We start from the raw sequence: 24,854 nt of genomic DNA on the forward strand, positions 1-24,854 counted from the left end.
CCAAACACAAGATTACATAGCAATGCGCTTGAAGAGGTAAGCGATGAAACGTTTTTGAAACAACACGTGTACGTCGGAGGTGGGGATGCTCTGGGCTCTGGGCTTCTAGTTATGCTATGTGAACGCATGGCTTCCAACGCCGCAGCATAGTTAAGATTATCGTTTAATAAAAATCGTATTAATAAAACTTCAATGTAATAGAAAGAATGCTACTATTTTTACATGAAGAAAAAGCATTACTATTTTACGTACATCTGAATAGTTTTCTTGTAGCATCAACAAGATTGAAATTATTATACACGGAAAGAATTTTTCAGTAAAAATTACCGGAATAGCACGGTAATAGTGGGCCGCCGTGTCTTTCCGAAAGTTTTTATCTGACCCAAGATATTATTTATCTTCCTCCCCGTAATTTTTACTGAACCGGCACTGTAAATTTTTTGATGTCGAAAATTTTTACCGTGCTGCAAAGGAAATTCATGCGCGGCCATGTGCGTCATCTGCTTCCATAACCTCCAAATCTAACCCTGATGTACGCTCGTTGAATCCAACGAATTTCTTGGTTCAAAGTGTGTCATATACAAATAACCCTTTATATATCAATAATACGACGTTAAGAATGCGTCACGAACATGTATACAACAAAATATCATAATATAGAGGGTATGGAGAAAAATAAAAAGGTACCGAAAATTTTACTGTGCCGATGCAGTAAAAGTGCTCTAGATGGCGGAGCGTCCCTACGTTACTGTGCTAGCATGGTAATTTTGATCCTTAATTTCTATATAATTTTTATTGTAAAATTCTTTCCGTGTAGAACAATTTGACTAATGTAAATTTTAAAAAATATCATGCAAAGGGTATTTGCCATGATAGTAAGTTTGTATGTTCTCCTGACTTCGCATTTCAAACCTTAGCGGCACAAAAATGTCCGATACCTCATCGAACTTTAAGTACATTTTTATGAATCAAGTTGTAAACATTTTACTAATCGCCGACTTAGTGATAGAAAAGAAATAACATATCGTGTGCGCGAAAGAAAGAATGCTGAAAAGAGACTGCAAAGTAACTTATTATTTTTATTTATACTCAGTTTTTTTGAATGCAGGTTGAATTAAGATATTGACAAAGAGCCAAAAAATAAGTATACTCGAATGCGAATTTGGAATCAAAATATATCAAAATCGACCGACAGTTACCTAACACTGAAAAAACTGCAGATCCATGCCACGTTCGTTATCGCTTGCAGGAATCTGTTTGCAAAGCAGTTCAGTCGACACTTTTCGGGATCGCAAGCTCGTACAGATGAAGCGAACGGGCGCTACTTTAATTGACGGCTCGTCGTTTCACTGTCCACAAAAGCAAGCAAAAATTCACACTCGACGAGTTACACGACTTTTCGATCGAACTGACTTCTGTCACAGACGCACACGTCTGCAACGCGAGCAGCGAAGACGAGTCAGAGATAAGAGTCCGCCGAGCCGTACTACGATGTATAGCGTCCGAATGCATCGTAGACATTAGCTAAGTGGTTAGAGCTCCCGCTTGTTAATCTCGGGGTCCGCGGTTCAAGCCCGCGTCTACTCTTTTTCGCTTACCGACTCGTCTCCTCTTCGTCCGTTACACTTCTCAGTTTATTTATTCATCAAGATTACTTTTAACCTATTATTTCACGTTGCGCATCTTAAAATAAAGCTTTTTCAGCAAATTCAAACATATTTATTCTAACGTTGCTGTTTCATCGCGACTAATTCAAAGTTGCTATGCTATTCATCCATTATACCTATGTATAGAATAAAGTTTTTGGCTGGCTTAAGTTAATGGCTACAACGACACAATGGCTCTCGAGGTGGCTTATATATTCGATGTAAAAGTAGACTCGCGTGATCAATAACGAATAAGCGATTTTTCTAATTCTCTTCCGCAGTTGAAGAAGCAATGGCAGTAGAAGCTTCTCATCGAAATTCAGTTAGCGGAATAGTTAGTTGCTCTCGCAGCTCGCGTCTGCCTGTCGGCCCATAATAGATAAAGACAAGAATCCCCGAGTTTCCAGACGCGCGCTATCTCAGTTGACAGGAGCCTCTGCCTGTGGTCTGTCCCGAGCTCAACAAGTCCGACTGCTGCATATGCACGATTTGCTAGTGCAGCAGCTGCTGCTTTGCGCCTGGGCTATATATACTCGGCTCGCTGTTGTTGTTAGCTCGAGGGATGGGGGTGTACGCGTGTGTTCGCGCGCGTGGGCGGTGGGAGGAAATTCGGGAGATGCACTGCGCACTTTGAGCTAATCATTTCTTTGTCTTTGATCCTCGAGACGGCTGTGGTGGCTATATGGAGTTTGCTCGCGGTGCGGACGTTGCTTAATTGGATGAACGTACTGAGATTCGAGGCTCATTTAGCCGCCGAATTGTCACTGGGATTTGGTTAGTCCGCCTTGAATTCGAAATGTAACTTGACGCCCGGCATCTCGTGTATTCTATCAAATGGAGAAGTATCGAACGGTCTGTAACGAGCGATGAATTATTGGGCGGAACTGTATTTTAATCATCCAATTGTTTCGTTTCCAATATAATTATAGCACAATTCGGTAGTAGTTGAATTGGGTTAAGTCGATTTTCGTTCAAACAAAAAGTGCCTTCAATAGAAAGAAATTTATTCACAATCCGCACAATAGCAGAGCATCAAAGAAAAAAAAATAAAGTATTCAAATCCACGCGCAGTAAGCCAATATCCCTTGATCGCCGACCGAAAATTCAGGGGGAAAGAAGAGAAAGATCGAAACATTCTCCACATCCCCGCATCAGCATAATTGCGCCTCCCGCGATTGTTTTCCTCATGCGATTTTTATCCCCCTCGAAATTTCCCATTCGACCTGACGTTCTCTTCCTTATGGCACCTATATACGCGGTGTATGGTATATTTATGTACACAGTCACACACATATCGATATCTCGCGATCGCAAGATAAAGTAGGGGAACATTTTCATCAAGCGCAAGCGCGCGCAATTCCTTAGGTGTGGCTGCGCTTTATTGCACCGCGAGCTTTTTATTGCCGCAGACGTGTCCTTTATTTTCGGGCTTAGCGGCACGTGCTGGTCGTCGCGCGTTATTTTTATCGCCGCTGTATTAATTTCGGAGTTTATTAAATTTTTTGGCCTGATACGGAAATCCAGCACACGGTATGTGTGTAGTTCGCTTTATTTATACAATATGAGATCGGATATGTTACAAACAGTGTGTATATAATACCGTGAACGATAAAAAAGAAGTCATCAAGTGCGCGAGTAGTCGGCAGGGTGCAATCAGTCCCGCGACGTTAACGCGTATAATTAACCTGTCAAGTCAAAGTCACTTGACCGCCAGTGTAAAGTCTCACACGGATATACAATCTCATACAATTACGGCAATGACGGCCCTTGCCTGGAGCTCTTATAAAGCCCTATAGTTGTAGAGGCCACTGTGTGTGTGTGTGTGTACATATATATGTTGGAAGTCTCCAAGAAGCGTCTATAAAGCTCTCTCACTCTCTTTCTCTCCTCTGATGCTCGCAGTGAACTAATCCCTGACGACGAAGCCTGACCCTGCTTGGCTCATAAATGTAATGTTAAGAGTCATTAAAATCACTCGAGTGATGGATCATTCTACGTCACAGGAAATAGCACTGTTCCGGATTTATTTCAAGCCGTTATCGGATTTATCATACATGGCATGAAAATTGTAGTTGTACCTTTCAAATGCTTATTAAGCAAATACAGATATGATATGAGTCAATCTACGACAAGTCGGACACTTTCCGGTCGAAAAATCGAGTTCTTGCAATTATGAGGGCACACTCGGCAAACCCAGTTTTTTTACATGCGTTATTGGGTATACAATATGTTAAAGATATGGGCACTACTCCAAATCATATGCCAACCAAAAGTTATGGGCCAATTATTTTTTCCGGCATCAATGGACAGCTTAAATTAAAAAAAAAATTGTTGAAAATAACCTTCCCTATCAAAAGTAGCGAGCAATTTAAAATAGGATAAAATTCGTCGAAAATCGGAAAAAGGCCTAAAAAGCCAGAATTTTCACTTTTTCATCAAATTTTCACATTTTCGACGACTTTAAGTCAAAATTTTCTTAATTTTAACGAGTTTCTCGCGTCAAAAAATTGTATAGAAAAATGCTTTAATAACATTGATTCATATTGAGCAGTTTCTGACTAAAATCGACTATAATTAACGAAATACGTGCATGAGATCATAAATTAAAATAGTTATTTCTCTCGTTATAGGGTACTGGAAAACATCCCTCAAATTTCCGCTCATAGACAGCTTGGCTTCTGCAAAAGCAATTGCGTTCAGATCACTTTTACACAGAATCTTATGGGAATCGCAATCGCCCTAAATTATCGATTTTATCGTAACACTATACTCAGCTTTCTTATTAAACTTTTTATTAACAATAAGAACAATAAAAGAAATTTTTTACTGCGATGTACGATTCTAACAAAAATCCTTTAGTAATTTTTCTACAATTTTCCGATTTCAGAAAAACAGTACTCAACTCTATAATAATATCTCCACATGACTCACTGTCAAACAAAATTTGATATATTTCGAAACCACTCGTGAAACATGAGCTCCCGTGACGTGACATCGGAGAAAATAGAATCACCGCTTTATAGATGCCTGCAAATCACGCGCGTGAAAGAAGACTCTCCGAGAAGAGACGAGAGCGAGAAAGAGAGAGAAAGCGCGTGCCTGCACTACAAGTCAAGAAGCAATAAAATCGAAATTTGCTCCCGCGCGTCCCAGAAGTATACACTTCTTTTTTTGTCTCGCACGACTACGCAGATACGCACAAGAGATGAAGAGAGAAAGAGAGAGAGAGAGCATAAAATGCAAATCCTCCTTATAAACTCGTGCTTCAATCTAAGCCCAACTTAAAGTTCCTTTGGGTTCAAGCCCGTGGAAACTTTGCGCGCAGTCGAGCGTAAGAGCGTAATAAATGGCTCGGGACAATTTTTCCGAGCCGGAGTTGTGAATGTAAGTGTGCATCGCGGCGAAACTAGTTTTCCACGAGAAAATTATGAAAATAATGCGCGTACATTCATAAACATCGACGCGCTGCGCTCTATAAAGAATCATCATGAATTTACCGATCCGCAGCGCACGGGTCAGACACGGCTCAGTCGGAATAAGCTGAAAAATTCATAGCAAACAGTCGGAGGCAACGCCAGCGGCTCCTCCGCACATACTCGCCTCGCTATAGGAGTGTCGTAATGAAAGACAGAGCAGTGCAGCACGAAGCGCGCATAAAAGCTCGCGCCAGTGCCGGAGGAGAATAAAAGGAGAGATACACCTACCGCCGCGCGGCCGGAGCCGGCGAATGAAGATATAGGGCCGCGGGAGAATGAAAGAATGATACTCTACTACTGCGAGGGGAGAGAAGATGATACGGTTCCGTGAACGCCGGGGGTAAACGCGCGCGCGAGGATAAGCAGATTCAGACTCGATAAATATGCAGCCTTAGACTATATTCTGCGTTTCTTCAGATGCGCCGGATATTCGATCTGGGGATGAATGTTATGAGTGTGGGTGGATTAAAAAAACTTGAGAATCGCTCGCTATTTTTTGTTTTATATACTATCAGAGTTTCAGAAGTATGCGAAAGCATAGTAAGGTTTGATCGCGGGAACGAAATCGAATTTTTGAATAAACAAATAAATTACTGGCTATATTGTACATCCGAATTTCTCGCACTTCCTGCAAATGTACATCAATAACAGGACATTCCGCCCAAAGCAAATCTAATTTCGAGGAAAAGCAAACCGCACAGCTTGTACACAGCTATTTTTTATCCTGACATTGTCCCCGGACTCTCTCGAGCTATCGTTAAATCAGCATAATTGCAGATCCCAGAAGCCAACTGCACAGAGAAACCGCTCGTCAAAATACCCCGCACGTAAGCTTTATGCTCGCGCAGTCGTATAGCGACTCTATTGTTTTCCTTTGACCAAGCGAAAACCGCAACTTTCGCCGAGTCTGTGTGTTTGTAGTACGTAAAGCTTTCGGTTTTATTGCTGCTCGCACTCAGACTGACGATTTGCTTTTGACTGGAGGCGTAAACATTTTGATACTTTGCTTATGGACTACGTCAAGGTTTTGGTCAAACGCAATATTTATACGTGTTTAATTTTTTTTTTAATTTGAAATATTTTCGATTTAAATTTAAAAATATTGCTCCTCTAACTAAGAGTGAAATTTTCTAAAAACCATCTGCAGTAAAAGTAGGCTTTATGCCTAACATATGTTTACTTAGCATTCAGAAAAATTGTCCATCCCCAAAACAAAGACGCCGATGGCGATTTTTGTCGAGTACTGCTAGACGCACTTGTCGCGATTCGCGAGCCGGCATGCAAGTTTAATCTTCTGGAAGTAACGTAGCGATCTCGACCCTTACTGCGTGTCTATGTGTATCTCTAGCGTACGGCTATACATATAGCTTGAATAATGCATCATCGCTGCGACGATTCGCTGCCGGTTTACATAACGCGTATTACGAGCCAGCGCGTGGAGAGCAGCGCGAGTCCATTTCTCTATGTAAATCGCCAAGCGGAAGCTATGCGCGCAACGTCGAGTCGCCCGATTAGGCTGATTTCGCAGCACAACGGAAGGCGCACGTCGGAAGGGACACGGCCGAAGGAATGCGACGATCGGCACACTGCGGAGTGAGAGATGCGTTTGATGTAGTCCCTGTGTTAGTGTAGATGCGGCTTGCGCGCGGTTTTGCGCGTCATGGATTCGAGGTTAATGTGCTAAGTGGTATGTGGGCTATAATAGCTGATGCTGTCGATGTTATCGATTTTATCGGTATATTATATATCAAATTAGCATATAATTTTCCATTTTTTCTCGATCTAGAAAGCATTAATCGCTGAATTCTACAATGATGAATAGGCATCCATAGCTATAAACGATCTTCAAAGAATTCCTGGATCAGGCACCAAGAATGTTTCTACTGCATATTATCATTAGACGCGAAGCTATCGACTCCCATTTTGCGGAAGGCTTATTGATAGTATAATTATCGCGCGATTATCGAACGCTGAACTCGTTATTTCTCTTCTTAAATTCGTTCCGAACATACGAATTCATATTTATGGAGTAAACTCGAGTCGGAGGAAATATTGCGGGAAAACGTAAACGGAAGGGCTATGAACGAAGGCGTCTTCTTAGACAGTATAATATCGCACAGCAAACGCGCACGAGTTTTAAAGTTCATTGGCACAAGCGCCGCGAGAGGTACATACACACACACACACACACACACACACACACGTTCATAAACTATGCATCAGCCTCTCTACAGTCCGTGGGTAGTATTGAAAAGGCGCGCGCGGTTCGCGTTTATAAATAAACCATACGAGAAGTGCAGCGCCTGGTCTATAAATCCATTTGTCAGTTTCTAATGGAAGCACTTGAGACAATTTGCACCTTCTATACTCTCTCACACTCCTGGGAAATTTCAATCGACGCGAGTGTGATACGCCCGGTAAATTTCGAAATTCCAAGCTGTCGATCAAAGGTTTCATCTATACATTATTCTATTCTTGTAAGGCGTCTCTAATAAAATGAAATATCCCACACATGTGGGATAATTAACGAGAAACTGTCAAACGAACGTTTTAATTAAATATAATGGGCAAACTCGAGCAGATCCTAAATTTGTCATGTGAAGAGAATTTATCAGCGATTGGACTTGTAGCCGTGGCTATGTTTGTAAATTGACCCCGTTAAAGCTGCATATTGATCGTTTTGCGGAAGAAGCATGACTCACGACAATATAGTAAATCTTCAACTTTAATCATACTTATATCATCATCGTACATTTGATATCAGAGCGATGTGCTGAAGCTTGGAAAATGAAAAAAATCGAAGGCAGGTGCTGGGGAGGGGATGTAAATGTCCGACAGGACAGAAGCGATGAACCAGCAGAAAGCCTCGGTCGGAAAATGAAAAAACTGGGGATGGCGTATATACGCACACGGCGGTCGAGAGAAAGGTCACGGAAGAAGACGTAAAATTGAAAGGTCTCGAGTGGAAAGTAAGAGGGAGAATAGGAAGCGCTCGTGGAGACACTGCGCACGAGAGAGAAAATGAAGGAGCCGCGAGGGTAGCGAGGAAAAATATTTATTCTCGAGGAATTTCATTCGTACTTTTACGTGGCCGCCACGCACGTGTCTTTCGCTGAGATTCAGTAGAATTGGCGCGACTTTTGAGGTAATCGTAACCTATGAGATCGAGGATTTTTTACAATTATAGATTCTCGAGCCGGATTCTTTTGTGGTGTCTTTAAGTTACTCGCGAATGTGAGAAAGCTTTGCGATGGCAACAATTTGAGTAAACGATGAGGTGTTAGAAATATGCTTCGAGATCGGTATATTATATAAAGGGATTCGAATAATTTAAAAGCATCTGCATTTATCGATGTATTTTTTTATCGTTTACCTGTGTGAGAACAACCTGAGCAATATGTAATTAATTTAAGATGCTGTCGCATAAAAGTTCATACGTAAAATCATGATATGTAACCTTCAACATTTTATTGTTTAGCACAAATGTTTGTCAGCTCAATTGACATTTCATAAATATATATATATATATATATATATATATATATATATATATATATATATTCAATACTCGTCGCACTTAACAAATACAGAATAAAAGAAGAGAAAGTTGAAAAAATTAAAATCAATATAAATGAGTTTGCTGGAATCCGTCATTGTAGGTACTTACAAGATTACTGCGATTTTTTTATTATCGTCTACGTCGAAATGCAATTAACATCAGATTTGGGTAAGTGAAAATAAACGACATTTACGATAACTCTACCAACGATCCAAAATTAAATTTTTTAATAAAAAAATGCGTCAAACGTCAAAAAATATGACTAAGGCTAGCGATATAACGGCCTCATTCTGTCTTGAGCTTTATTCCGTAAACGTATCTGCCCGACAGGATCTCCCTAAGCGCGACACGCAAAAAATAAAGAAGAAGCAGCGTAACTCTCACGCACGGGGCTATAAAATAAAAGCTGCAGCGGCAGCAGAAGCAACTCTTTATAACGTTGCCGTCTACTAAAAGCCCTTCTCTCGCGCAGATTGACCTCCTTTCGTCTCTGCTGCGCTGGCGAACGTCGTAGCCGGCCACCTGATTGAGCTTGCGCCGCAGGACACTTTTGCAATTATTGCGTTATAGCTGCCCAAGTGCCTGCAGTGCTCCATTTTGTCGTTGCGGAGCTTCTTTTAGTCACGAGAATCGGGATGAGGATTTTCGTCTTTGACCTGTTTTCTAAACTTTGGAATTTCTGTGCGATATATAACCGGCATCAGAATTATCATTTCACACGTTGGAGATAAATAGTAGTAAATCATAAGACTACTCATAAATTAACAATTCGCGATGGTAATTCGAGAACAGCGGAAGTACGACTAGAGTAAACAATTTGTCGAAACAAGTTCGAATCAATCTAATTCGGTGAAATCAGCTGAATTTACATTACAGTTACGCTCAATTAAAGATAACATTTAGAGTGTTGATTCTGATAATAGGCTTCAATTTTCTAAAGCTCTCCGCCTCGAGCTAACTTGGTAATACACTTTGAACACGCTGTTGTCATAATTTTCCGTGACAAGCGTCAGACACGAAGTTTTCATCAAAGTCAGAGAATAACCATTGCGATAGCGAGTTAAATTTATTATTATTATTTTTGTGCTAACATCATTGTTATTGACTTTGTACATTACGTTTACGTGGTGTACCAATTTCTAATCCAATGACAAAGGAAATATTATTTGCTGTTATAAATATGATTATATAACTTAATCAAACTATAATTATATAGCCTCGAAAATTTACCACTGCGTCATACAGTCGCAGAAGTGATTGAACTCTCCATCTTCAACATTATATCGATTCAATGAATATCAACAATAATTCATGTATACCATCCAAAGCATCAATCAAACCTATCGACGTGCCTATAGTCACCACTTCGCGTTCGGCTAGCAATAATATAACGAAGCCACTCGTTTCATTACTGCATAAAATTCTGCACCGCAAGCGTTCTCTCTCTCTCTCTCTCTCTCTCTCTCTCTCTCTCTCTCTCTCTCTCTCTCTCTCTCCCTCTTTCTCTCTCACTCTCTATAGCCGATGAATTACTCAGCGAATAATTGTGGCTGTGGCGTCGCCAAGTGCGCAAACGCCCTCCAGAAGAAATTGCATCTCGATTAAGGACTTTTTCACGCGACTGCTTTTCCGCGTCCTTGTGCCTCGTTTTTCCCCTCTTTTTTTGCGCTGTTGGGTGCACCTGCAGCTTAATAATTCGCGATAATTGCACTTGTAAATAGCACCAGGGAGTTCGTTATTGTTGGCGGACTCGGGGTTTATTGTGATTTTTTGTCTGGCGTTTTGTGCTCGTTCAGCTGGGAAGAATTTTTCGGTGGCTTACACGTGGAATTTCGTTGATAAAGCGAAGGGAACACGCTGTAGTATTTTTTTATTTTGAGCAAATGTAATTTTATCTTTTTTTTCTAATGAATTTCGATTCATCAAGTGATTTAATGACTGCAGAGCATCAAATGAAGAAAATGTATGTCATCGCACCAAACCTCTTTTTTTACATAAATCTAACCTAAGCGTTGAAAAGTTCGAAATTTCGTAGAGCCTCCCAAAGGTCTCGTAATAAAAAATAAAAAATAACTCCCGCAGCTCATTACTGCCGAGCAAAATTCAATTGGCCTCTCGCTTCGGCGTCAAAAAAGGAAAGCATGCATAACGGCGCAGTTAATCAAAATTCATTGCTTTCGGAAACTCGCACCAAAACTCTAAAAGCGAAACCATGTCTCAGCGTAAAGAAAACGCCGCGAATTAGTACCTCCGCGCTAAAGAAGAGAGAAAAAACTCGCGCACGCGCGTGTCGCTTAATCAAAAGCTCTTTGATTCGCCTCTTCATAAACTGCGCGCGCGCGCACCCGAGAGGGAAAGAGAAGGAAGACGCGTCGCGGAAAGGGATAATCCGGACATTCAAAACCGTCGCCCGGCAGCCGCGTGCGGAGCTTTGTGAGTCTGCGTCGCGATTCCTTCCGTCTGTCGGCCGCGGCTGAATGGAAAATTAAGCGAGCTTTGAACATTGCAAGATCGTAAACAACGACGATTAAAACGAGAAAGCTTTTCCTCTTTTTTTATGTTTTCACTGGGATTTAGGGGGACGTGGATGAGGGCTTAATTGAAAAGTTTCTCCTATACCGTGGAGGTCATTGTTCAGCCTCACGAAAATATGTATCTGAATCCTCTGGTTGAAAATTTAACCAACCTTTCGGTAGTTGTACAACATCAAATCACTATAGTTGGGCCAACATTTTAACCGTTAGTAAAAATGAGTGTTGAATGATAAAAATAACCTTGTCACCAAACGCAAAAACATTTTATGTAATTTTATTTATTTGTATCAAAAAATAGAATTTAATAATATTTGGAAAAATTCAAACAATATGAATGAGCACGTGACTTTTCACTGACCAAAAATTGGTCATTGGATGGCCTATAATGCGTTGGCTAACAAAATTATAGCTGAAGGATGGCAAACAAATAATTTTAACCGAGTTATCTTCTACCAGAGAAGTTCAGAAAGATTATACAAATTTCGATAACCATTCAGATTTTAGAGTATCGTCGTAAAAAAGGTCAGGTTCGATGTTTACACACCATTTGTTTGCGAAATACCCCGACCGACCGGAATTTCGCATGGCACCGCAGATTAGATCCAATAATGACTTTACAGTCGGCAATAATAAGCCAAACAGTAGCTGTCGGGAGCAGCCACCGAGCGAAACAGAGAATATAATTACAGCGGCGTTTATGGCTCACGAGCACCCCTACCAACGACTCCCACGCACATACACACACGCGCGCGCGCATATAACGATGACATCTATTCGGCAGAGAGGGTCATCCTCGCCCCGGATGGCCACGTTTACGATCGCGAGACGAGGAGGCTTAACGACGCGACAATTATTATATTCAACGCGTGTGTGTACACGAGATATATAGAGGAGGAATGAAGTGGAATTTTTACGGCGATGTCGAGCGCTTTTGGCTTGCACTGCATTAATTTCCCGAAGAGGTGCGTTTCATTATCTGTCGATGCATCCGTTATCGGTGTCGCTGATACGAGCGTTGGAAATAATGTTCAAGCGAAAATTAATGCAAGATCGGTCTCGTTATAATTATTTCGAATTAATGCTCGCGCGGACGTATAGGGTGTTCTGACGCGATATTTCATTCTGCTACGAACGAGCGCCTCGTGCACGCTCGAGAAAACATTTAAATAATTCATGCGAGCCTGCGTGACTACGTGCAAATTTTCATACACCATACGTACGTGAGAGAGAGAGAGAGAGAGAGAGAGAGAGAGATCTTGAAAAATGATACCCCAAACGATTGAGCAATTAAAAATTTTAATTTTTTTTTAATTACATATGCATCGAAGGACGTGAAAATTCTCACTAAAAAATTACTTTATAATATGTACACGTTATGCTATCTCTCGCAATTAACAAAAGATCCAACTGACCCCAAGCGCTTTAATTAATATTTAGAAAAGTCTATAAGTGCGCGTAGCTTCTATGTGTATGCCAAGGAATTAAAAGTTTTAAACACCTTCTGGCGTCTAAGCACGTATTATATTATAATATGCAAGCCACGGGAAAGGAGCGCGCAAATACGTGGATAAGGCGATGCACGTTAATGAGACACCCTCTACTATAGAGACCTTTTTTTCTTTCGCTCTAGGTGCTATAATCTCTCTTGCTCTTAGTTATACTATCCACCGTGGTGTACTTGATGTTGCTTTCTACTGCAGTCGTTTGCAATCGGTGTAGATTGTAGATATATAGAACTATAACGCTAATGCAAGTATAAGGTTGAACATTTATAACATCATCACGATTGCTGAATTTTGGTTACGCAACATACTATATTTGTTTCTCTCCACTAAAACAATAAATGCCAATTTTGATGTAACTGATGGTCGATTCTATAAGAGCTTTATATTTCCTTTCAATTTATTGAACTTGTTTGATTTTTGGGGACAACAAATGAGACAATAAAAAGGCGTCCGTCTTTACTGCAGCTAAAGTAGACTATTTTTGGAAGAATTTTAGCCAAATCCGTTTCCCGGAGGTTGAGTATATACTTTGCTTGTTAATTAATATCCGCTCATTGCGGAATGAGTTTTCAGAATTTCAAGCGGTCTACATTAAAAGTTTTTGAGATAAAACTTAGTTATTCAAAATACCATACGATTGAGTTTTTTTCCGGACTCGATAGACCTCGTTTAATGGAAGTAATAAATTACTTAGTTCTACAAAAATAATCTTGAAAAAACTAGAAATCTTAACTCTTTTAACCTGCTAAATAGCATGTATAATCGTACTTCTATTTCCTGCACATACAACCTAAACAAATAGTACATTATGCAACAAGAGACTAAAGTAGCAGATTATTCCCGAATGTACAGGTTATTATAATTTATATTCATATTAGTAATCAGCCGAGGGAATAATCGACTTTACTCCCGTGTTGCATACAAACATCTATATTCACGATTTGTGTGTAGCCACTTTGTTGCCTTAAAAAGTGGGACGCACACATTAATTGTTAATACAAAGTGAATAGTTAAGCCGTGAATAAAACAAATTATAAACCATCTCGCACGCATCATTTTACGAAAACTGCACAGAGGCAGCAACGGCAGCAGTGCTCAGCGCAAATAAGCCGAGAGGCACAAGCTCGAATAATTTTCCAAGCAGTAAAATCTATTACAGCTAATAAAATACGCAGGCGCGCAGCGCGCTACACAGTCGTTCCGTACAATTTCCGAAAAAGCTTCGCCTCCGCGGTTGGCAGCACACTTGCGCCTGTGCGCATGATAATGCTATAACGCAAAATTTCGTATCCGCATTTTCCCGCGATATACATATAATACAGTATTAATAACAAGTGCACACGCGATTGTATCTCGGTGTGCACATACGCGTATACATTATACAGTGTGTACGTGATGCGTAAATAGGCGTGCGCGCGATGCGCCTATTTATAATGTGTACTTTTGGCCGGTAATTTCGATGTTTGCCTGCGGACTTACTGCTGCTACTGCTACTGCTCTTGCTGTTGCTGTTGTTCATACGTTGTTAATGTGAATAAATAAAGGTATCCGAGTGCACACACTCAGGAGCTGAAGCACTGTTTTTGGTAGTCCGGATTGCGTTTCTGATTAGTCGCGTGATTTTATTGCGGTGTTTTGAGTCGGAGACTTTGAGAATTTAATTAGGATTTTTCAAATTATGGCTATGCATAAAATTCGTATCGTTTAGTTTACGATTCTCGTGTATACGTTTATACGGCTTGAAATGTACAATAACTGTTTTATTAGTAATAAAACCAGGAGAAAGTATATCGGCATTACATGTTTATCCCACCGGTCGATAGAATATAATTATTATGCATACCTATATCTTGCATGCAAAGACATGAATTCTTTAATCGTGAACTTCGCATAACATACTTTACGTCGGTGAAGTTTCGTGATCGACGTATTTTATGTCAGGATATCTCGCCCGTTATGTTTGTTGTTTTTATCGATCAAAATTACAGTTACATGTGATCAATTAAAAATTAAAAGTCTTATTGCATTATCATATCGACGCTCCTAACGAAGACTGGCACCACTCAGCTAACTGCGAACTCTAGCTCATTTCACGACTTGGAACGAATGATCGCACGAAAACCGAGATTGCCGCGATGACTAGTTCGCTAAGAAACCTTTGCATCGAATAGTAGTACGTGTTGCGAGCTCGCAACGAAAACGACAACTCTGTCTTCCATGCGGCGAAAACTAACTCTAAAACCGGGTTTCAGACGAAGAGAAGCACGCTCTGTCGTCTATGCGGCGAAGACTAGCGCGTGAACCAAGTCGCGCCGAATTCTAGTACGCTCGCCCGTAATCCGTAAACGTATGGGCCACATTTACGAGGGTCGCTACGAGACTCAAAGGGTCTTCCCTATTTTCACATTGCAAATGCCGCATTATACACAAAATTTTGTAGAACACTTTTTAATATGTAAAAAATACCGATTTAAATGAAATTCGAATGATAAAAATCGGATAATATTTAGATGTATTTTTAACAAGTATACAAGTATATATATATATATATATATATATATATATATATATATATATATATATATATATATTGATCGGCGCGTGAAATTACCAGCACAATAACTAAATTTCGTCTGATTTTTACCATTATACTGTTTGTTCAAATAACATGAATTGTCAATAGATGCAAACAATTCGTTTTGAGTAATTCACATGAAAATTCATGTATAAATGCGCTGCAGTGACCAAACCATAAAATGGAGTCTACTAATAACAAGAGAACTTTGGAATATGTTCTAATATTTTTAGTGTTCAGTAAATTTTCACGATAGTAAATAATTGTGCCGTATCTACTACTACAACTATATTATTGGTCAACGATTTCACTCGATAAAAGTGTCAATTTATAAATGAAATGGAATAGCGATTATAATCTTATTCGTAAAAAATACATCTCTATAGGACAGTAAAAATTCTCTCGCCACATAAAAAAGCCCATCAAGGGTCTCTCGCAGTTCTCGCGCCCAAGCATCCACTTCGAAATCGACGAAGAAGTAATCGCGTATCTTCTACAGCTCGAGCTCTATATATGCATACACATGCGCATATCAGAAAAAAGCTCGGTCGCGCGCTTCTGCGTAAAACGCCCGAGTGCGCGGAATCCATAAGTTATAAATTATCAGGCCGAACCCATTAAGGGGGAAAATAGAAAATTGCCTCTCTCTCTCTCGCGCGCGCGCAAGCGAGTCATCGACGCGGGGGTGGCGATAATAATGTCAAGAAAAATGCCCGAGGCGACGCGATAAATCGAGAATCCACTTTTGGTACGCGCGCGAGCGGCGAGAGAGAGAGACGCGCACTTCTCTCGCACTAACTGCGCTGCTGAGGTCATCCGCCGAGTAAAGGAATCACTTTGTTTGCTCGAGCGGTTGCGAGAGCGATCAATTTTAAAAAATTGATCGAGATGTTATTTTATCTTTCATCCCATTCATAGTAATGTAATTTCTCGAGGGCGATTATTACCGACGGATGTCGTAATAGAAACATCAAAGTCATTTCGTATTATGAAGTTGTGGAGAGAAAAATCGATCAATCAACTTTCAATTCAAAGACGAGTAATTTAAAAAAACGAGAGACGCGAAACCCGATTACGCCGGCGGGGGGTTCGACGCACTTGCAGTAGCGTCAGCGAATGTTCGCTCGCGAGGATGCATATGTATAGATATATATATATATATATATATATATATATATATATATATATATATATAGGGCATGGGTAGGGTACAATAGAATTCATGTATGGCTCGTACAGGCATTGATGAAAATCGTTTTTTTTTAACTACTTCTATATTAAATCGACTGTGTAATTGAATAGTATTAACAATCAATCAACTTTCTTCGAAGCTAGAACGAGCGAAAATCTTGCAAAGATCCACATCAGCCCTATAATCAATGTTTAACCGCGTTAACAAACTTTCTCAATTACCCGCAAGAAACATCGTCGCTTCCTCCCGGCGAGCAATGCGTCATTCGCTCGTGCCGAGACCTGTACGACTGGAGAGAAAGAGAGAAACCCTTAACTGCATTCCAATAAATAAGTTTTATGCGCGCAGTTTCATAGCCATCCCCGAAGATTTAGGGCCGCGCTCGGATTTCACCCCCGTCTAAAGCGGCAAGGGGCAGAATGGAAAGACACGCACGATCGACTGCTTTGCGGAGCCCCGCGGAGTTTCCTAATTCGCCATTTCCGCTTCCGAGGTAAAAGCCGACTAGCTCTCTTTTTTGCCGACATCTGTCCGCGCAGCGAAAAAACTCGCAACGAGCGAGCGGGGAGAATAAAGTTCCTCGCTTTTATGAGCCAGAGATTGAGAGAGTCGTGTCGGGGGTTGCTTTTGTTTCGTCCTCGATACAAGAATATTGCTATGTCTTGCTCAGCGCTTATACAAATTTTGGATTTTTCAATTATTAATTCGCAAAGCCTTTTTCAAATGTGACGTGCACCTCAGCGCACGTCGTTCTTATTACGGTTGTGAAAATTCACGTACCCCTATTACGATGCAATATCGTGATCGCATCACGAACAATAAAGTTCTCTCAATGCGCATTTCGGGACTCATTCTTTACGTGCTCACACCCGTCTTCCTCTTCCATCACAATATAACACAAAATAACTGCTCTCCTCGCGCGTTTACTAATTTCATTATTCGAAAAACCTATATTATACATCCGTATTCGAAGCGCAGAGAGGAGAAACAACGAAGTCTGTTTTGTACATCAGTCGTGTGCGTGAAACGGAGAAGCGTTTTTCTTTTTATTTTGTTCAATATACTACATCAGAGGAGAACGGTGGATCTTATATCGAGTTCTCTTTAACAATGCAATCGCTACAGAATCGTGTTTTATAACAAAACGACGTTAACGAATGTTATTTCACCAGCGATCAGTTTCTGGAATATGCAATGTTTCCAGCTAAAAGTTGCAAGCAATATTCGAGTGGAATATTTTTTAAAATTAAATTCGCTGAGTTCTCAGAAGGTATCGCGATTTGTCATTCCAAATTTTTCAATTTTCCGCACATCTCTCCATGTAAACTCATTTTTCTCCTTTCTACGGAGGTTCGCAGAATCGCACTTAGACATAATAGAACGCGATTCCGGCTCTAACAAAGCGCACATTCGCGCGTGTGCTCGTCCGCTTTCAATTTCAGCGCAAAAGTGACGCGCAGAGGTATAGATACGCGTATACGCGTATGGAAGATCGCAGAAATAAAAAGGAAGAATCATATCGTATCCCGTCGTCTCGGGCGCAAGTTTCATATTCCCGCGGCTCAGAAAGGATTAGCTTGAAAGGGAAACGGATTTGCGAAGCCTGCCAAGGAGGAAAACTCGGATGTACTCGCTCGATTTTCCCTTTGAAGTCGGCGCTCGCTCGCTACACTCGCAAATATGATTTTCAATTTGACATCGTAGTAGCTATATAGAATCTCTTCCCGTTGTTACTTCGTTCGTCTGCTTGTATATAGCCTGTATACAGCTTGGTCTGATTTTTCTTCTGTATACAGCATGAAAGAGATTATTTCGCACAAGTTTGCGCAAACTATTTGTTGCGCGGCTGCTTGCAATTCGCAGATAATGCGCTAAGAAGACTTCGGAAGGGATTTCCTACTCCGCAATGAAAGGTTGCCGAAGTCAAAAATAATCCGCAACAAACTCTCGAGGCCCCGCCGGCTCGCGCAAAACTCTCGCCGAACTATTTCTTGCCATCGAACGTCTTAAATGCTCCGACTGGGCAAGAAATCTTTCATAGCACAATCAAGCTCCCTACTGCATTTTCTCAAAAGTTCGAGATCCGCAAGAAAAAGGTAAACAAAGAAAAAGAGGGAGAGGGAAAAGACATTAGAAGTAGCCCGAAAAATCAGCCGCGAGAAAATCCCCATCAGCCAAGTTCAATTAAATCAACTTTGTTTCTCCCTGTGCTTTTTGCAGACAGCAGCAGTTGGCTCCGGAGAAAAAGAGAGCAGCGAGAGAACCGGTCAGCAGTGCCGCTGCTGGCTTCCTGTACGTGTACATTCCGTTCGTCGATACGATACAGGTATAGATACGCTTTCTTCCTTGTTTTCTACTGGTTTTCTTTTGGTGATTAGAACTAAACCGACCTTTTATCGCCGTTAAATGAGGCTTACTCGGTGGATCGAACTTTCTGGTTGGTATTTTACATTTAAATGAATAAACCGCTGTCAATTCTTTGGCACGTAGCTTCTTTCAAAATTATATGTATTGCTTTAATATCAAAAAAATTGTATACATAATTCTATGAAGTTCTATTCTATTTTGACCTATGGCGCTCTGCTCATTATATTGATAAAATTTCAAATTAAAAAAAGTTAATAAGTAAAATTGGTGTTTAGGTTGGCGCTGTAATCGCATAAACACGCGTAAACACCCGCTCGTATTTTACAACTTTTACAAAAACCAAAAGTCCGATTGATATTTTTTTTTCGGTAGAATGATTCACTAAACTCAACACTATGGCGCTCTGGTCTTGGTTTTTCATTGCAAGCTTTATTCAAAAAGTTATATGGAACAGAAAAACAGTGTTTTCAACTCCCACATCCCCTTAAGTACATATCAAGCAATTTACTTTTATTAAATTTAAAAAACTGAAATCTCAAAACTAAAAAATCACTATAAAAAAAGAATACGTTCAGTTTTCACTATATACTAGTAAAAACAAAGAAAATGAGACTAACTGGGTTAAAATCCACTGAGTAGAAGCTAAGATACAGGCGTATAAGAACACACACACATCCGCACGAACATTTTCCATAAACACTTTTTTCGAAATAAAAATGCAACAGAACACACTTCCTACATGTTTTTGCACAAACTCCAAAAATTACTATTACAAGGATTCCTCGTCAGAAAGGAAGCAATAACGTCGTTATATAGTTTAAGGAAAGTCGCATGAATCAGTTTTCTACGTCAGAAGTATAAGAATCCTTAGGAAAATTGGAAAAAACACTATGTACTAAGTTGATAATACACAGTATGCAAAACAGAGTGTTTCTAACAAATAATCCTTCTTTGATTTCCGTAAACTCTATTTTTAAAATTACTTACGTATTGATTGCAAAATATTTTAAAATGCACGCGAAATCCATATTGTCAAACAAGAATTTTGTTCAAATATTTCACAGATTTAAAACCAGAATATGCCTTTTCACTACAATGATTAACCATTACGGGATTGTGCTAAGCTTTTAATGGACTTCGGATTTAGATAAAAGGTAGACTCCGTTTATTTTGTTTATTTTTCCTAAATTATTTTACCTTGCACGGTTCATGTATACTGAAAACTACAATAGCGATACACGCATCGACAAGGAATTATTTAATAAAGCTACTACTGATGCCACGGGAAGTGACCGAGTTGCTCTGTTGGGCAAATTTAATTTTAATAAGTGCGTACAATAATTTGATCCTCTACGCCTTCCGTTCGCATATGCGCCGAGTATACACGCACACTACTCGAGATCGTATTAAAAGCGAAACCCAACATTTTCACGACCCAGAGCGTGACCGAAATACGAAATTTTTTCAATAAAAGTCAAAACTGCAGTTGGCCCACTACGAAAAAAATGACAGCAACAAAGCCAATCGCAAACTATCCCTAAATTCCGGAATCGCCTTGGCAAACTTCGGTCCAGCGAGCAAAAAGCATCGGAGCCGCACTAAAGCATCTGTGCAGAGGCGCTATCCACTGGACATCTCTGTATCGAATCCGCAAACTCGTATAACGCCCGCAGCTCGCTGCAGTAGCAGCCCAGTGCTCTTATAAGCGCTATCCCGTCGGAGCCAGATTTTTAGCGCCGTAAATCACGCGTTCTTTTTTCCTTCCGCGACTTTATATCTCCCGCCGGAGCTTTTTACCGCAATTGCGGAGAACGAAAATACAGCGAATGCAGAAGAGGAAGGAAGCCGCGGCTGGAAAATCTCATTTCTAAATGCTCGCTAATTCCTGACTTTCCCACGTAACTCGATAAACATCGAGGAGCTGCTGGTTCGACTTTTTCTTACCCCTGAAGTACCTATAATTGGCGATTCGAGGGCGAAGAGTCGGAATGAGCTTGCGGCATATTTTTGGCGCACAAGTATTCTTGAGCGACTGGAATTAAACTTCATCTTATATTCCTAAGCTTAAGAAGAAGCTGCACAGTTCGAAATATCTCGCGTTCTATTGTTGAAGCGTCGCGAGATTGAAACGAAAATAATAAATTATCATTCAACATTTGAAGTGCAGACTTGGCAACGAAATATAGTTTATATCGGGTACGCGTTATAAGAATAGAAAGGCGAGTATCATTTGAATTCACGATGGAATAATATGAGCTGACGTACACGAGATTAATAGCCGCATCGGGGAAATGGTAACAAAAACTCGTTTATCGTATCTCTCCCGGTCAGCTTGACGATTTCAATTTACTGCGCGGAATGAGCTCGCGGGGTAAGAATTCGCGATGTATGTAAATATCGTTTCGCTGAAAAAGGATGTAGCGAACGAAAAATCTCGCAAACAATGGCTCTCGCAATCAATACAAAAATTACCGGAGCAAACGCAATCGAAAAAAAGGGCAGCGCGAAAGCAGAGAGAAAGAGAGAGAGAGAGGGAAACTTTCCTTCCACCTCCTTCCCTGGAAATCGCTTCGATCAGTCGTCGCGCCCAGCGCGTACGTCCAACTCGTGCGGCGAGTCTCGTCGGTCGGGAGGTTATATTGGAAATTTCAGCGCTGAAAGCTTCTCCGAGCGAGCGGAAGGAAAAATAGAACGCGAGATAGAGAGAAAAGTAGACTGCGAGGCTCGGGGGATTTATAAAACGGCCACGGCAATTACAACGATTTTGAATGGCCGCTAACTGATTTCTCGCCTTGCCGGGCCGCGATCAGGTGCGAGGGGTAGAAAAGTTCGAAACGTTATTGGAGGAATCAAGTGAAATGGCGCCTTGGTTCGGGAAAAATAAAGTCTTTTCGAACTCGCGTTCGGGATTGAAAATCCATCCGTTTTGGTAAGAAGAAAAAATGGACGAGAGCTTTTGTCACTCTGTGTATTTTAGAGCAGAAAAAAATAAAATACTGGAGAGGATTACGGCGCGAATGGGAATAAAACAGAAGATTGCGACAGAGAAGAGTATAGACAAGCCATATACGTGGAGAGAAAAATAGAAAGATTACCAGAGCATCAGGCTAGGAAATAATACACATAGACGCGACTACGACGGGGAGAACGGTTACCACTGGATCGACGTATTTGTAAGGGAGAAGCTATATGTATACGTGTGCTGCGAGGAGATAGCAGAGCCAAAAGAGAGAACGGCGCCGCTGGAATGAGAAAACGATCGCGGAATAAATGAAATATCTGAAAAGTATGAAAAGAATCGGAGGAGGGAAAAAAACAATGACACATCGCGCGGTATCGATGGCCGCTTAGGTAGTTTATTTACCCACTCTGGGGCCAGAAGTTTTTCGATAACTACTGTTACGTTATATGTATCGACAGAGCTTGTATCTTGCTCTCATATGCGGCGATTGCCCATCAGAGTCAACAATAATACGTTACACGCGTGCGGAGAACTGGTGGCTTTGCGACTTTTAATAAACTCCCTCTAGCTATTGAGTACACACTCAGCGTTTGACTTTCGCGTCGACAAAAAATGTAATAAATCTCTGCAAGTCGAAAATCCTACAGCGATCGCGAAGGACTCGAGCGAAACGCGCATAAAAAGATCAGCCGATCGCCTTGGGGGTAAAAAGGCGTGAGAACGACGCGGTGAGGGTTTATAAGGAGAGCGACGGGACGTTGTATATAATATGTGGGAGAGCGAGAGAGATGCCGCACTGAAGTCGGAACCAGAGGATGCCCGCCGTCTTGAAATTCCTGTGAGCCGAGTGTCGTTGCGGCCCATCAGCTGGGAAATTCAAGAGGTGACCCAACTATCTTGCCTCGTGGCTTTTAAGGTGTGCAATCGAACGTGGGATGTATACGTCTGCCGGTGGATACTGATGGTTCGGGTTTTAAGGCGATGATACTCGCCGGAAAACTTATATTGCTGTAAAGTTTTTTTGTCTTTTTAATACCTGTAGAAATAAGAATTAGAATTTCGTATTCACTTTCTTCGTTATAATACGCAGCTATGAATACATTAAACAAAGCATTGGAATGTATGGTCGTTTGAAATGTTTTCCTCGATAAATCGAATTCAACCAGAATTCATCACTACAAGGCGCATCTGCGACTGGCTTAAAACCGCAGTATCGATCATCGGATATACAATAATAATGAAATGTTATCTCTTGCGAAACCGTACTAAAACATTAGCAACAATCGCGGAAAGTCTTAACCGCGGGGAATCAGGTCAGGCGTATGCGCCGACGAAAAATAAAAATACTAAACGGAAATTCCTCTCTCTTATAGCAGCGTATATAAAAGTGTCCCTTTCTATTCTGCGCCAAAGCAATTCCGGACGCATCCTCTATTCGCCGAGTCGACAAAGCAGCGCGAGGTAGAGGAGAAGGAGAGAAAAGAGATTTGGCAAGTTCCGAAGGATTTACGAACGAACAATTGCAATAATCGTTCGCCGCGTCGCCAGCGGCGTCGTCCATAAAACGCCGTCGGCGCAAGTAGTGCGGGTCGCGCTCGCGTCAGACCGCGTAATTCCCAGCTGCCGCGTCTTTTCCCTCTCCGCGCGCGATATCGGGAAAACGAATCGCGGAGTTTCTCTGCTACTCCTGCTGCTACTGCTGTTGCTGCTGCAACTCCTGCACAGGCTTGAGTATGTGGAGCCTTTTATTACCTATAAAAGGTCGCGAGCTAGTCGCAACCCCATAACGTATCCGTGAAAGAGTGAGACTATGGGAAATATAGCGATATTTCAACTGAGCTGCGTGCGGCTGTGTTTATTTCAGCTTTTTTCTCTGAGTATATAAACTGGGAAGGTTGCAAATGCTATATATACTAGTTTTTTTCTCTTTGGTTTTTCCATTTTGTTAACGGGGTAAAATAATAGATGGAATATAGATAAAATTGAGTTTAAAATTTCAGAAAGATGCATTGACTTTACTGCGAGTAATTCTCTGGCTTACAGGCAGAATGAGTTAGGTCACTTCTTTTTTTTCAATTAACGTGACTATTAAAAACCTCTTTTCACGTAAAAATGTTGGCACGTATGCTCCTATGGTCCGAACGCATAGCATAATAATGTAAATCTATAAAATGAAAACTGGTGTGTGGTAAAATGACTCGAGTCAATGCAAAAATGCTTAATAATTTTTTAAAGATCGCGTATGCTGATTTAAACTTATTAATTTCTAATTGACATCTTATATATAATAGCAACATAATAATTCACACATCAACTCAAACAAAAATTAAACTTCTCAAACGCTTATCTCCCTTGTTAATGAAATGCACGTAAACGTCGACATCTGTAATCATTAAAATCGTTTGATCAAAATATTTGCATATACGAAAATTTATTCATTCAATAATGTGTAACACGATTAATCATTAAAATAACAAACATCATTTTGAAACGTTACTCACTTTATCGTTGGAAGCAATATTGACAAAGTATCCTTCACTGAATTAACAAAATATGCGTATGTGATCAACTCAAATATAACTGAAAATCATTGCAAGAATATGGAACACGCAAAAGCATTAAAATGAACCGATATATTGGTTTCAGCATTCCAAGTAAAACAAAATGTTTTACTTACTGCGTCAGAGGTATGGAAAAGGGAGAGCCATAAAATAATAAGTGTTATATGAGTCGAGTCAACAACGTAGACTCGACGATTGAACGTAAAATATAGAAAGTATACAACGCAAATTAATTATTGTTTTCCACGGTTCCATACCGATATGTATTTTCATTATGAATAATTTTTCATTAATCATCATTAATGATGATTAAGCGAAATAATTCAGAGGTTACACATTATTATAATGTATTATCGAATGATCAAACTGGTCGAGCTAAAATATTATTTCGACGTAAGCAAAGCGTGTTTTCTGCTTTTCGATGCAAGTCAACACTTCATCATGCACGCGCATGTCAAGTAGATCTTCATGTATCGA

The 24,854-nt window shown here is 40.5% G+C and overlaps 1 protein-coding gene across 2 annotated transcripts in view; it reads left to right on the forward strand.

Annotated features, from left to right (window-relative positions):
* Positions 1–24,854, forward strand: part of LOC100114925 (connectin) — a 237,217-nt gene that overhangs the window by 40,547 nt on the left and 171,816 nt on the right. For both annotated transcript variants that reach the window (XM_032601995.1, XM_016986583.3), the window contains exon 2: positions 18,708–18,813. The gene's annotated coding sequence lies outside the window, so the exon portion shown is untranslated. The remainder of the gene's footprint in view (positions 1–18,707; positions 18,814–24,854) is intronic.

Source organism: Nasonia vitripennis (assembly GCF_009193385.2).
Source record: "Nasonia vitripennis strain AsymCx chromosome 4 unlocalized genomic scaffold, Nvit_psr_1.1 chr4_random0006, whole genome shotgun sequence".
Taxonomy (NCBI): Eukaryota; Metazoa; Arthropoda; class Insecta; order Hymenoptera; family Pteromalidae; genus Nasonia; species Nasonia vitripennis.